General features: G+C 39.4%; 1 protein-coding gene across 6 annotated transcripts in view; it reads left to right on the top strand.

Moving 5' to 3' along the window:
* Positions 1-13479, top strand: part of RGS6 (regulator of G protein signaling 6) — a 591498-nt gene that overhangs the window by 25987 nt on the left and 552032 nt on the right. The window lies entirely within an intron of this gene.

The following is a 13479-nucleotide window of genomic DNA, read 5'->3' as shown; positions in this document are numbered from 1 at the left end:
TGAGTCTTGCCCCAGTGTGCCAGATGCATTATTATGATGGCAGATTTGAGGCTCCGGAGGGAGGGTATTGGTATTTCTGTCTCTGTGAGAATGGTAAGGAGGACACTCATCTAACAGGGAAAATACCCCTCAGAATTGAGTGAGACTGAGGAAAGGGATTAAAGAGTCTGAATTAAAAATGACTTGGAAACTGAATGAATATAGAATTAAGAGGGGAACAGAAAAGATGACTGTGCTTTGTCCTTGGGTTATAGAAAGACATTGATGCTATTAATTCAAACAGGGATTTGGAAGAATGTCTTAAAGGAAGGAACTATGGCACATAAGTTTTATTTGTGCACATGTTGAATCTGAGGGAATAACTGCTTCCTATTAACACATCTTTTTAAGGCTTGCCTATGTGTGAAAATTTAACCTAACTGTATTACATATTAATAAGGAAATTGAGTTAATGTTCATTCATTTCACTAAATATTTGAGTTATCTGCTGGGTTCTGTGTATTCTGTAAGACTGTATGTTTGATCTCTGTAATCACATGGGCAAGATTGAACTAGATATTTCTGGATGATCAATATAGTGAATTTTTCTCTTTCATTATAAAGATAGAACTCAAAACTAATCTTGCTTTGAGTCTCAAATTCCTTAATCCTTTGTTTTGTAAGAGAAGGCTTAGATAACCCTTCTCTAACAAAGATGCCTATTAAGTTGTAGTAAAGAAAAAAGAGATTAACAGGGCTAACCAATTAGTGAAGCATACAGAATAGAAAGGTGTTTATTCATCATTACCTTCTTAACCCACCCATGCTGGGAAACCCTATGTCAAGTTCATAGGAATATGAGCTTTGGAATCAGACCTACGTTAAAATTATTGCAACCCTACTACTTCCTAGTGGTGTGACCTTGTGTTACTTAACTTCGGTGAGCTTCAGTTTCTTCATTTTTAAAAAGAAAAATAAAAGGTGGGAGGAAGGATACTACTTCGTAAGGTCATTATGAAGATTCATTTAGGTAAGTAAATGAGGCATTTCACATCTTAATTTGCATGGAGGTGGTCCATAATGAATGCTTCCTTTCTTTTATCTTTAGGTCTTATAAAGACAGTGTCATTTGGAGAGGAACTAAATTATAAAATGTATACATGTTGAAACTATTAATAAGTTGATTAAAATATGTTTATACAGTGAATTGCTTTTTTAAGACACAGGAGAGCAGTATAATTTTTTAAATTTAAATTCAATAATTTTTACATTATTCAGGAGATCGTAAACCAATGGGTTGTTAAAGGTTGGTAGGAAATGTAAAGGTCATGCAACACAAACACCTTTCGGGTATTATAAATGTTTGGTATTATATTGAAAGGAAAACTTCCCTCACGTTTATGGGAACTTGATTTTTACTTTTTAGGTGGTAGGAGGGGACTCTTTTTTGGTTTAATTTAGATACAAAGTTGTCAATTGCTGTAGTTCTTCAGAGATATGACTACTGGTCATTTGCTTTCTATATTGGAAATATATCTTGCTTATGACAAATATGTGTGTGGGGTATGCATGTGTTTATGTTATTTGCTATATTAGTTAATTGCTGTAAAAGGGATATTGCATCTGTTTGATCTATGAGAAAGAAGGCATTGTTTAGTATGGGTCTAGGACCTGGAATCATTTAAACCTAGTTAATTCAGCTAAATCATGGTTGTGTTTCAACCATGGGTTATTTACCTACTTCTCTACTCAAAGCAGTGCTGTAGACCAGCCATTGGCTACAACCAATACAACAGGACACTATCTTCAAGATGTCAGGAAAGATTAAACCTTGAAATCAAGGTGAATTCAAAACAAATGTTGTGGAAGTCCTCTTCTATAATGGTTTTTTCAAGGTTGTAAGCTCTAAAACCAAACTTTTTTAGAGGTCTACAACAGAAATTTGTATTAAAATTGTGCAAATAGTGTTGTTTCTTTTTGTTTCCATTCTCTTGTTTGTTGTTTCTTACTCATGTCAGATGTTTTTAGTGTGAAGTTTTTGCTTGGTCTGTGTTGTGTTGATTCAGACGCTGACATTTAAAAAGTTAAATCTAGAGAAAAGGAGCTTTCGGGTAAACTTCCAAGTAATAAGTGGGATGATTATGTCCATGATGTTGTTGTGACTTTTAAATGCCATTTAGGATGGTAACCTTCTGACATATGAGTAATGATGGGTGGGTTTCTTAAGCCTACACTCTCAGGATCTTCTTCATTTTCTTTTCATGTTTTCTGTGTCATTAACTGTGAGAAGTTGTACTTTCCCAAGGCATGATTTATTTATTGAGTTGAACAGACTTTCTAATTTAGTTTTTCATCCTTCACATTCACATCTGGGGTTGGAGGTGTGTATGAAAAATGTATTGGTCACATTAAAAATCTATTTAAGAGAAAAATTTAATTATTCATTAAGTCACCCAGACCCTGATAAACTTTTTTATATTCTTAGATCCAAAAGATCCTGGGTCATTGAATTGTCCAATGTTGGGATGATATTTGAACTTGGCTGAACTGAACATCAGATCATTTAGGTGTATTTTATAAAAATATTGATCCCCAAAGGATCCCCAAATATAACCAAGATATATTTGTTTCATAGGACTGAACTGGGTCCTGGGAATCTGAGTCTTATTTTATTTTTTAATTTTTAAAAAAGATTTTATTTATTTATTTGAGAGAGAATGAATGAGCAGGGAGGGGGGCAGGGCAGAGGGAGAGGGAGAAGCAGAATCCCCACTGAACTTGACACTGGCCAATCCTAGGACCCTGAGAGCAGGACCCAAGCCAAAGGCAGACACTTAACCAACTCAGCCATTCAGGCACACCCTGGAAATCTGAGTTTTAAACTCTTCTCAGGAGATTCTGAGTTTGAAACACACTTATTAATATCTTTTACAATATCCAGGTAGAGTATGCATGGCAAAGTAATGGGAGAGTTGATGTTTTGAAGTGGGGTTTTGATCTTATAATTATTTATAGATCTCTCAAATGCAGAAGAACTAGTCTCCTGTCACATAGACTTACAAGTAAAGGATTTACTTGTAACACCCTCATTTAGATGAGCAAACTGAAGGATGGAGAGAGTGTGTAACTTGCATAACGTTACTCAGCATTTTCCCAGTGAAGCCATGATTGCATCCAGGTAGCCTGACTACCCCGGTTAGTGTCCTTTCCACCACCATGTTATCGACAGCAGATTACCACTGCCACATAGTTGGGGCTCAACAGACATGGGATGAATTAAATAAATGAAAATACTGTGTAGCAAATCTTTGCTTTTCTCACCCCTATTCTCAGAGACTTGACTTGGGTGAACTTTGAACATTTGTAATGCTAAAGCTTCCTTCTGCTTACTGGTACTCTTGTTTCTTGGGTAAAAATTTTCTAAAATGTTTACTTTCTTTTATAAACTCAGAATTCTTTTGAGTACAAGTAGGTTGCATTCCGATTTTGTTTAGTTCTTTGAGTGTTGTTAATAATGTCTCTTGAGAAATTTCCAACTGGACTTGTAATTTGATTTTGTAGAACTCTGGGCAATTAGATGGTAGTTGGACGGAGAAAATTGTAGCTTAACTTGACCCAGACTTGGGTCAGGAGGCAGTACAGTGTGATGGAATATGCCAGACAGGGAGCAGAGAGCTCTGGATGTCGGCCCCAGCCTCCACACTTACTGCTTTGGTACTCTGGATGGGCAACTTCATTTTCCTAGCTCTGTTTCTTGTTTTGACTTCCTCCTCTCTCCTTTCTTTTCCTCCTTCCTTCCCTACACAAAATACTTCTTACACAAAAAGAATATATTCAGTGTCCACATAAAGGAGAAATGAGCATGATAAAGTGAACCCTGTGTACCTAGCAACCCATCAACGTAATAAATAAAATATTACTTTGGCTTCATTTCCTTTTCTGTGAAATGAGGCGATTGGACTAAATATTGTAAACATGCATTTCTGTAATGATTTACAAGTGTCATTCTGTAAGTTTTTCGTCATTAGAAGTTAATAAACTTGCAGGATGTCAAAACAATGTTGTGAGATTGCTGACGTGCTTTAAGGGTCTTTGAACTTTTCTGGAAATATTTTTAACAGTCTTGCATAACCTAAGCTGGATTGAGAGAAGACCTAATGTAGTTAGGCATCAAAAAAAAAAAAAAAAACAAAAAAACTGGCGCCTGGGTGGCTCAGTGGTTTAGGCCACTGCCTTCGGCTCAGGTCATGATCTCAGGGTCCTGGGATCGAGTCCCGCATCGGGCTCTCTGCTCGGCAGAGAGCCTGCTTCCCTCTCACTCTCTCTGCTTGCCTCTCTGCCTACTTGTGATCTCTCTCTGTCAAATAAATAAATAAAATCTTTAAAAAAAAACTGTGCTTGTAATGATTTAACATTCAACAGTTAAAGTATTTTCTTAGTGGTGACCTGTTTCTTTGGCTCATGAGTAACATTTAAGACGTTCGTACAGCTCTATTTGGTGGTACTGATTGTGCATTAGACAGATAGCAGGAACAGTGTTTAAATAGTAGCACTGGATGTAGCACTGTCAGTAACACAGAGTGTTAGGGATGAGTTAGAAGTCTTAGAGAAAGAAGACAAAGCCAGTGTTCTTGTATGTCATTGCTGGCTTCCTTCCCTTTTTCGTTTCCAGTTATTTATTCCTTCTCTGCTGGAATTTGGGTCTTGCCTTTGTGTTGCCCTGATACTCCAAGGTCACTTTCCCTAATGTTCTAGGGCCCTTACAGTCCTGGGTAGAAGTTGCTGTAGGCATATTTCCAAAAAGTAAATGTAGTACTATTTTAGTTACACAGGCAGTGGTATGCAGCAAGAAGGGGGAAAAAAATCTACCCTGGAAGAAGCAAGCCTGATGAGCAAACTGAGACTAGGACATTGTTTAGGGATTCACAGAAGGCAGTGGTGGTGGCCAGCACAACTGAGAGACAGGGAACCTCTAGATCCTGGTGACCAAGGCACAATGGGGGATTGGCAATAATTTAGTCAGCAAATATGCATTGAGTGTCATTTGCATGCCAGATGCTAGGAATGCAAGATGAAGTCTGTGCCCTGACAAAACCTGTAGGTTTTAGGCTAACGGGTCAGTGATGGGTAACTAGGCAATTGCAAGAGGCTCTTGGTAGAGGTGAGCTGAGGAATGTGGAAGGAGGCAGAAGGGTCACGAAGTCCATATCGAGAGAGAGGATGATGGTGTCATAGAAGACATCCAGAGGATTTGGCACCTGCCTTAATCTGTGAAAGATGAATAGGAATTAACCTGGCAGAGAAGGGGAAAAAGCAGCGTAGGAGTCAGAAAGACTACCACATGGAAAGGCACAAAGCTGTGATGTTATGAACTGAGTTCTGGGAACTTCAAATGGCTGTTTTTTTGGAGCTACGTATATGTGGTGGAGGTTAGAAATAAAGTTGCCTGGGGAGATTAGGGCTGGATCACAAAAGACCTTACATATATTTCCAAAGACTTAGGACATTATGCAGGTATCTTCCCTTTGCACCTGCACATCCACATTCTTCCCCCTCTCGCCACCCCCACCCTCCATGTTGCTCCCTCCCCCAGGAGGCAGACTCATCTGCAGGGCTCTTGGGATCTCTGGCTTTGAATCAAGTTTGGTCAGTAGAATCCTGGGGAGATATGGGAGAGAGGGAAAAGAGCAAAGCCAGGATGTTCCTTCCCATGGCTCCCTCTCTGTAGAGTCTGTGCCCCGTGACTGAAAGTCATGGTTTCTCCCAGGTCAGAGTGTTCTCCTCTGGGTCCAGGTACCCTTTTCTTCTCCTCATCTTTTTTGGGCATCTGGGTGACTGCCTTTTGTATAGTCTTCTATTGCTGTATAATCAATTACCCCAAATGTAATGGGGTTAATTGGCTTAAGCACAACATTTATTATGTCATAGTTTCCATGGACCATTAATCTTAGGTGGGTCTTCTGGGGCATTGTCTCTCACAAGGCCCACAATCAAGATGTTGGCTAGAATTGCACTTTCTTCTGAAGGCTCACCTGCGGAAAGGCCCACTCCAACCTTACTCATGTGGCTGTTGGCTGGATTCAGTTCCCGAGTGCTGTGGGAGTGATGGCCTCAGTTCCTCACTAACTCAGTGACTGGAGCCACTCTTGGCTTCTTAGCACACGTGTTTCTCCACAGGATTGCTTACAACAAGGCAGCTTCTTTCATCAGAGTGAGCAAGGAAGAAGAGGCAGAAGGGAGGGGGTAGTAGTGGGAGTTTCAATCTTTTAAAACCCAGTCTTGGACATAACTTTCTATATCTTTTCTGTTAGGAGCAGGTGACTAGGTCAACTTCAAAGTGAGGGGTTTATACACAAGTCAGAGGCTTCTAAGTGTTCCCTTTTGGTTATCCCATTCTCTGCCACTTCCTTATACTTGGTCCTTTTGGAAATAAACCTTTCTTGAATTGTCTTATGTGTGCCCTCTGTTTCCTGATGAGTCTCTGACTCATACAGGTATTAACCCCAAAGCAAAGGAAAGCCACTGAAACCTTGTTTTTCTTCATAAGGAAAGTGAGCATGAAAGAACTTGAAGCCAGGAAGTCATGCGATCGGTATGGAGAACACACTTGTACAGAGAGAGTATGAGAGAGATGGTAAGATTAGTGGGAAGAATAGTTTGGTGATTTGACTGGAACTCAGGTGAGGACGAAATGACATCCCTGTCAATGGCAGTGGTAATGTAGATGAAGGGATGGGCTTGAGAGATGTTTTGGAGGTACAACCAACCGGGTTGTGTGACCAGTGAGATGTAGGGCAAATCTGAGGGGAATAAGGAGGTATCTTCAGGTTACACCTGGGAAATGTCAGAAGATCTCCCAGAAACAACAAAATTTTGAACCAAGTAACTGTAGAGCTGCGTTGCCTGCCCTTCTCCTACTTGTGTGCAGAGAAGTCAAGTGTCATGGAAGGAGTGTGTGGATCGATTCTGGTTGCACTACTAGCTGACTTCGAGCTGCACACAAGTCGTTTCGGTTTCAAGTCTAGTTCTGTCATTTGCAAAGTGAGGGGTTCTCTAGGCTGGGGGACTTCAAAAGTATTTTCAGCTCTAACATGCCAAGGCTTTCATAATCTAAAGTAAAGACATCCACATTTCCTTACCTACATATTCTTTTTATAGCCTTCTCTGTTTTCTTTTAAATTTTCTTTAAAAAGTTAATCCAAGTAAAACTTTAGAAAGTCAGACAAGTCAGTGTGTTTCAAAAAAAATGCTTTTTGGTCTTGAACATTTAGGGCTTCTTTTCTCTTTTCCCAAGAACTAACTTCAGAGAGTATTCTGGGTAACTAATTTAACCATTCAATCTGAATTTTAAGATTCCTTTCATTAAGTATTTTGAAGGTTTTTTATTGCCTTAGGAAAAACTGTTCTGTTTTCCTTTTCCTCTAGGATTGGAATTGTCAGAGGAAAAGCTCCCCATCACATTATCTTGGTTGGCAAGAGACAGGAGTGTGGGCAAGTCCCCGACCAGTGGTATCAGTGTCTGCAGATGAAAGGGATGGTATTTTTAGTGTCGAGAATAGCTCAGTGTGGTTTAATATGATGTGTTTCCATGAGTAGAGTTTTCTAATTTGGAAAGCCTTTGGTGTGTTCAAGGCTTCATTTAATTTTTTTCCCATCTTTCCCCCCTCATTTCATTTCAAAGAGTCAAAGATTTTACATTTTGGCAATTTATTACTCTCACTGTTGACACTCCTTTGTGGTATTCCTACACTATGGAGAACTTGAGTGGCCATAGAGTGAAGCCATCATTTTCAGGATTTTGAACAAGAAAAACTAAAAGTCTACAGATATCTGTGAAGGGAAAATAAGTGTTTCAGTCATTGTGGGATAGGAGCATTATTTAAAAAAAAAACATTATTGCTAATAGAAATCAAAACTGAAAATGGACAAGTCTTTTGATCTGCATTCTCACTTCTAAAAATGTATTACAGTAAGGGAATGGAAAAAATATACAAGGTAGACATATAGATATAGACACACATTCACACCAAAAGAATATTCATACCTCTGTGGTAAATAACATCAAAAGATATCAATCAATCAAATATTTGTTGAAAAGGAAGTAAATAATCATAGGAAATAGGATTTATATTTGGAATGAGCCCCCAGTTAGGTTACTGGGTTCCTGTTCTGGTAGACCTGTTAATTGCCTTGAAAAGAAGATGGTTCTTGACATCCTGGAATATGGTCTGATTGAATATTCCTTACTTTAAAAACCCTACTGGACTTGGCCACTTTTGTAAAATTTTTGTTTTCTTTGCTAAATACAATGGTTGTGTAGATTTACCAAAAAATTATTGTTTTCTTTGTTTTATTATTTCCTACATCTCTGTGCTTAGCTCTGGGATTATTTTTCTTTTGTCTGGAGAATTACCTTCAGTATTTTTTTAGTGCAGATCTGCTAATGTAAGATTAAAGAAGATAGTAGGGATTTATTGGTTGCCCACTGTATACTGGCTACTGTGCTGAGTACTGCACACACACTGAATCATGTAACCACCAGAATGGCTTGTTAGGCAAGCGGGGGTCCTCCTATATGACATGCAAGGAAACAGGATGAGAAGGAGTAAATGACTGGTATTGAGATTGGAATCTGGGTTTACATTATCCTAAAGTTTGTAATTTTTTAAAAGAAATTAAATTATGTAGAAAAAAAACAAAGGAGATCTCAAAGTTTTTTGCAATTGATTATAGGAAGTTTGGTGAGCTTACAGAGGAGGAAGGCATTTCAAGAGAAATGACTTGAGTTGCATCTTTAAGAAAGGGGAGGATTTTGTTCTGGAGGAAAAGCCAAGAAATGATTCTAGGTGATGGGAGTTGTTGAAAGCAAAGGTTGGTGATAAGAAAACATAGATGTACGTAGGAGGCAATGTATTTTATTACACTAAATCTAGGAGCTGTGCCTGGCGTAATAATAGCCCTATTCTTCATTTGGAGAACCCGAAATAAGAAAACACTAAACATTTTTAGTTCTGAAGCTTACCTGGTAAAATATTGGTAATGCTGAGCTTTCTGCTGACTGATTTTCTTTCTTTCCTTTTAAAAATTCATTGTTTTCCATTTTAAAAGTAATAATTCATTTTCAAAAGAACATATGAACTATAGAAAAAAAATCTCACATATTCCTACCATGCAAATATGATTACAGCTAACATTTTGGTCTATTTCCTTCCAGGCTTTTATTTTATATAAGTATATATTAACATATATATAATATATAATATTCAGGGCTACCCTGAATAGCCAAAGTGATCTTGAAAAAGAAGAACAAAGCGGGAGGTATCAAAGTCCCAGACTTCAGGGTACTATAAAGCTGTAATAATCAAAACAGTATGGTACTGGCACAAAGACAGACACATAGATCGATAGAACATAATACAGAAACCAGAAATAAAGCCACAATGATGTGGCCAATTAATCTATGACAAAAGAGGCAAGAATGTACAATGGGAAAGTTGGTCTCTTCAGTGAAAGATGCTGGGAAAATGGACAGCTACTTGCAAAAGGATGAAACTGGACCACTTTCTTCCACCACACACAAAAATAAACTCAAAGTGGATTGAAGACCTAAGTGTGAGAAATGAAACCATAAAACTCCTGGAAGAAAATATAGGCAATAATTTCTTTGAGAGTTGTAGAAACATTTTTCTAGATATGTCTCCTCAGGCAAGGGAAACAAAAGTAAAATTAAACTATTGGGACTATGCCCAAGTAAAGAGTTTTCGCACAATGAAGGAAGCGATCAACAAAGCAAAAAAGGCAACTGACTGAATGGAAGAAGATATTTACAAATGATGTATTCGATAAGGGGTTGTTATCCAAAATGTATGTAGAAGCCATACAGCATAACAAAAATCCTTTGTGGGTAGAGGGCCTGAACAGACATTGTCCAAAGACATACAGATGGCCAACAGACACATGAAAAGATGATCAATGTCACTCATCATCAGGAAAATGCAAATTAAAACCACAATGAGGTATCACTTTATACCTAACAGAATAGCTAAACTCATAACCAAGAAGTAAGAAGTGTCAACAAGGATGTGGAAAAAAAGGAACCCTTGTGTGCTCCTGGTAGGAACACAAACTGGTACAGCCACTGCAGAAAAAGGTATGAAGGGTCCTCAAAAAATTAAAAATAGAATTACTATATGATCTAGTAATTCCTCTACTGGGTATTTACTCAAAGAAAATAACACTAGTTTGAAAAGATATGTGCACCCCCATGTTTATTGCAGCATTATTGCAATAGCCAAGATATGGAAGCAACCCAAGTGTCCATCCATGGTTGGCTAAAGAAGACACAGTGTGTGTGTGTGTGTATGACAGAATATTACTCAGCCATAAAAAAATAATAAAATCTTGCTATTTATAGCAACATGGGTGGACCTAGAGGGTATAACACTAAGGAAATAAGTCAGACAAATACCATATGATTTCACTCATATATGGAATTTAAGAAACAAAACTTGTAAACAAAAAAGAGACAGGGCGCCTGGAGGGCTCAGTCAATTAAGCATCTGCCTTCAACTCAGGTCATGATCCTAGGGTCCTGGGATCCAGCCTCACATCGGGCTCCCTGCTCAGCAGGGAGTCTGCTTCTCCCTCTCCCTCTGCCTGCTGCTCTGCCTGCTTGTGCTCTCTATCTCTCTATCAAATAAATAAATAAAATCTTTAAAGAAAAAGAGAGACAGACAAAATGAACTCTAATACAGAGAACAAACTCGTATTTATCAGAGGGGAGTCAAGGAGATGGATAAAATAGAGGGGATTAAGAGTACACTTACTTTGGGGTGCCTGGGTGGCTCAGTGGGTTAAAGCCTCTGCCTTCGGCTCGGGTCATGATCTCGGGGTCCCACATCGGGCTCTCTGCTCCGTGGGGAGCCTGCTTCCTCCTCTCTCTCTGCCTGCCTCTCTGCCTAGTTGTGATTTCTCTCTGTCAAATAAATAAAATATTTAAAAAAAAAAAGAGTACACTTACCTTATTGAACAATGTCTAGAATTGTTGAATAGCTATACTGTACACCTGAAAGTAATATGATACAGGTTAATTATATTTCAATTAAAAACTTAAAAATTAACATATATTATTAACCTAGTGGGTAATCATAGCATATATACTATTTATGTGTTTCTATCATATCCTAAGCATTAATCTGTGCCACTATATGTCATCATAATCATAAGTTTTGAAGATTATATTATATTACAAGTAGATAACATACTGTAATTTATTCAGTTCCTTGTTATTAATAGCAAAATTTAGAATTTCTAGGTCAGAGGGCATGACCTGCATCATGACTCCTGATACGTCTTGTTTTCCAAGAGGAAATATAGGCTGGCCTTCCCCGGATTGTTGTCAATGTTCATTGAACTTAAGAAAGGGGGTGAGAAGGACACCTGCGTGGCTCAGTGGGTTAAAGCCTCTGCCTTTGGCTCAGGTCATGATCTCAGGGTCCTGGGATCGAGTCCCGAATCGGGTTCTCTGCTCAGCAGGGAGCCTGCTTCCTCCTCTCTCTCTCTGCCTGCCTTTCTGCCTACTTGTGATCTCTGTCAAATAAATAAATAAAATCTTAAAAAAAAAAGAAAGAAAGAGGGTGAGAGGGGCACCTGGATGGCTCAGTCAGTTAAGCATCTACCTTCAGTTCAGGTCACAATCCTGGAATCCTGGGTTCGAGTCCCGCATCAGGCTCCCTGCTCAGTGCAGAGTTGGCTTCATTCTCTCCCTCAGCCCTTCCCCCCAACTCGTGCTCTCTCTCTCTCTAAAACATAAATTAAAAAAACAAGCAAGCCAGCAAGCAAGCCAGGCAGGGGATCTCTATTAATTAGTGCTAGAGTATTCTTTGCTCTCTACCTTGAAACCAGATCCCTACCCTAATGTCCGACTGGCTTTGCAGCCCCACCCTTCTCTGGAGAGCCTCAACGCCTGGGCTTTGAGAAATTTCCAACTTGGCACTTTTCCAAGCTGTTTGCTATTTTATTCTCTATTTGTTTTTCTTAAGCAACTAACTCAATAAGAATAACGTTTCAACCTCTTTCCCCTCCCCACCCCCTGCATTTTTCCTGCCCGCACCACCTCTGCCTCCAGTTTAGCCATGGGGTGGCTTCTGATATTTTAAAGCTAAATACAAAAGCACAGTTCTGAGATGCAGCCAAGTTCTGCAGCCAAGTTTGAAGAATAAAACTTTAAAACAGCTCTTCTGTCACACGCTTGCGAGGGGAGGCAGGCTTTGCTATAAATAAGGCACATTCCATTTCTATCTCATCCTTTGCAGCCCTCCGGATAATGCTTTTTGTATATGACTGCGGTGTTCTCTTGCTGCCCACTCACCCTTTCAACCTTCCCTTTAATATCGCATTTTAATGTCTAAGTGTTCGGTAGTTTTGGAGTTTAAGGACCCTGCGTGAGTGAGGGGTAGAAGTTTCTTGTCATTCTTCAGGGTTAAGTGGAGTGAGAGAAAGTGGCTGGCTTGGAAGGAACTACATTTTATCTGGGGCATTTTTAGCAGCTGCTTGTATTAGTTTCCTATGGCTGCTGTAACAAAGTACCATAAAATTAGGGGTTTAAAACAAAACAGATTTATTCTCTTACGGTCCCGGAGGTCAGAAGTCTCCAATGATTTGGCAGGGCTGTATTCCTTCTGGAGGCTCCAGGGGAAAACCCATTTCCTTCATTTTTCTAGAAGCTGTCTACATTTCTCAACCCATGACCCTGCGTCTCTCTGACCTCCTTTGGCCATCGCGTCTTCTTCTCTGACTCTGCCCGTTTTATATCCCTCTTATAGGAACCTGTGATCACATGGAGCCCTCCCAGAAAATCCAGGGTAACCTCCCCATCTCGAAATCCTTAACTTACTCACACTTGCAAAGTCCTTTTTGCTGTGTGAGGCAGCATATTCACAGGTTTGGGGAGTTAGAATGTGGATATCTTGACAGGGAGGAGGGCTTTATTCTGGCTACTACGCTATCTTAGAAAAGGGAAGGAAAAATAATTTTTGGAATTTTATCTGTTTTTCATAACTACAGAGAGGGTGTGCCAAAGGCTTGGTTTTTCCTTTCAGTGTTTGGGGTGGTAGATGTATGGCAACCCAAATTAAGTCTAGGATATCCGTTTGTACTTGCTAATGTCCCTTTGAAGACAGAAGAGCCTTTCAGTGACTGGCAGCAAGGATGGGGGTTGCCCCATCCTTCCTTGCCTCCTTACTGGGTGCTTATCTTAGGCTCTTCATAGGGCTTTGAGGGGAAGTGACCAAGCAGATGCATTTTTCTTTTTTTAAAGTAGGCTTCACACCCAGCATGGGGCTTGAACTCACGACTGTGAGATCAAGACTGGAACTGAGATCACGAGTCAGATACTCAACTGACTGAGTCACCCAGGGGCCCCCCAAGCAGATACATTCTAAATAAATGAAGGGAAAGTTCCTTTATTCTAGCCTCCTAATGGTGGCTTTCCTATGGGAA

This window comes from Meles meles, chromosome 6, assembly GCF_922984935.1.
Source record: "Meles meles chromosome 6, mMelMel3.1 paternal haplotype, whole genome shotgun sequence".
Taxonomy (NCBI): Eukaryota; Metazoa; Chordata; class Mammalia; order Carnivora; family Mustelidae; genus Meles; species Meles meles.
Note: the sequence above shows the minus strand (reverse complement) of the source record. Positions and strands in the feature narration are given on the sequence as shown.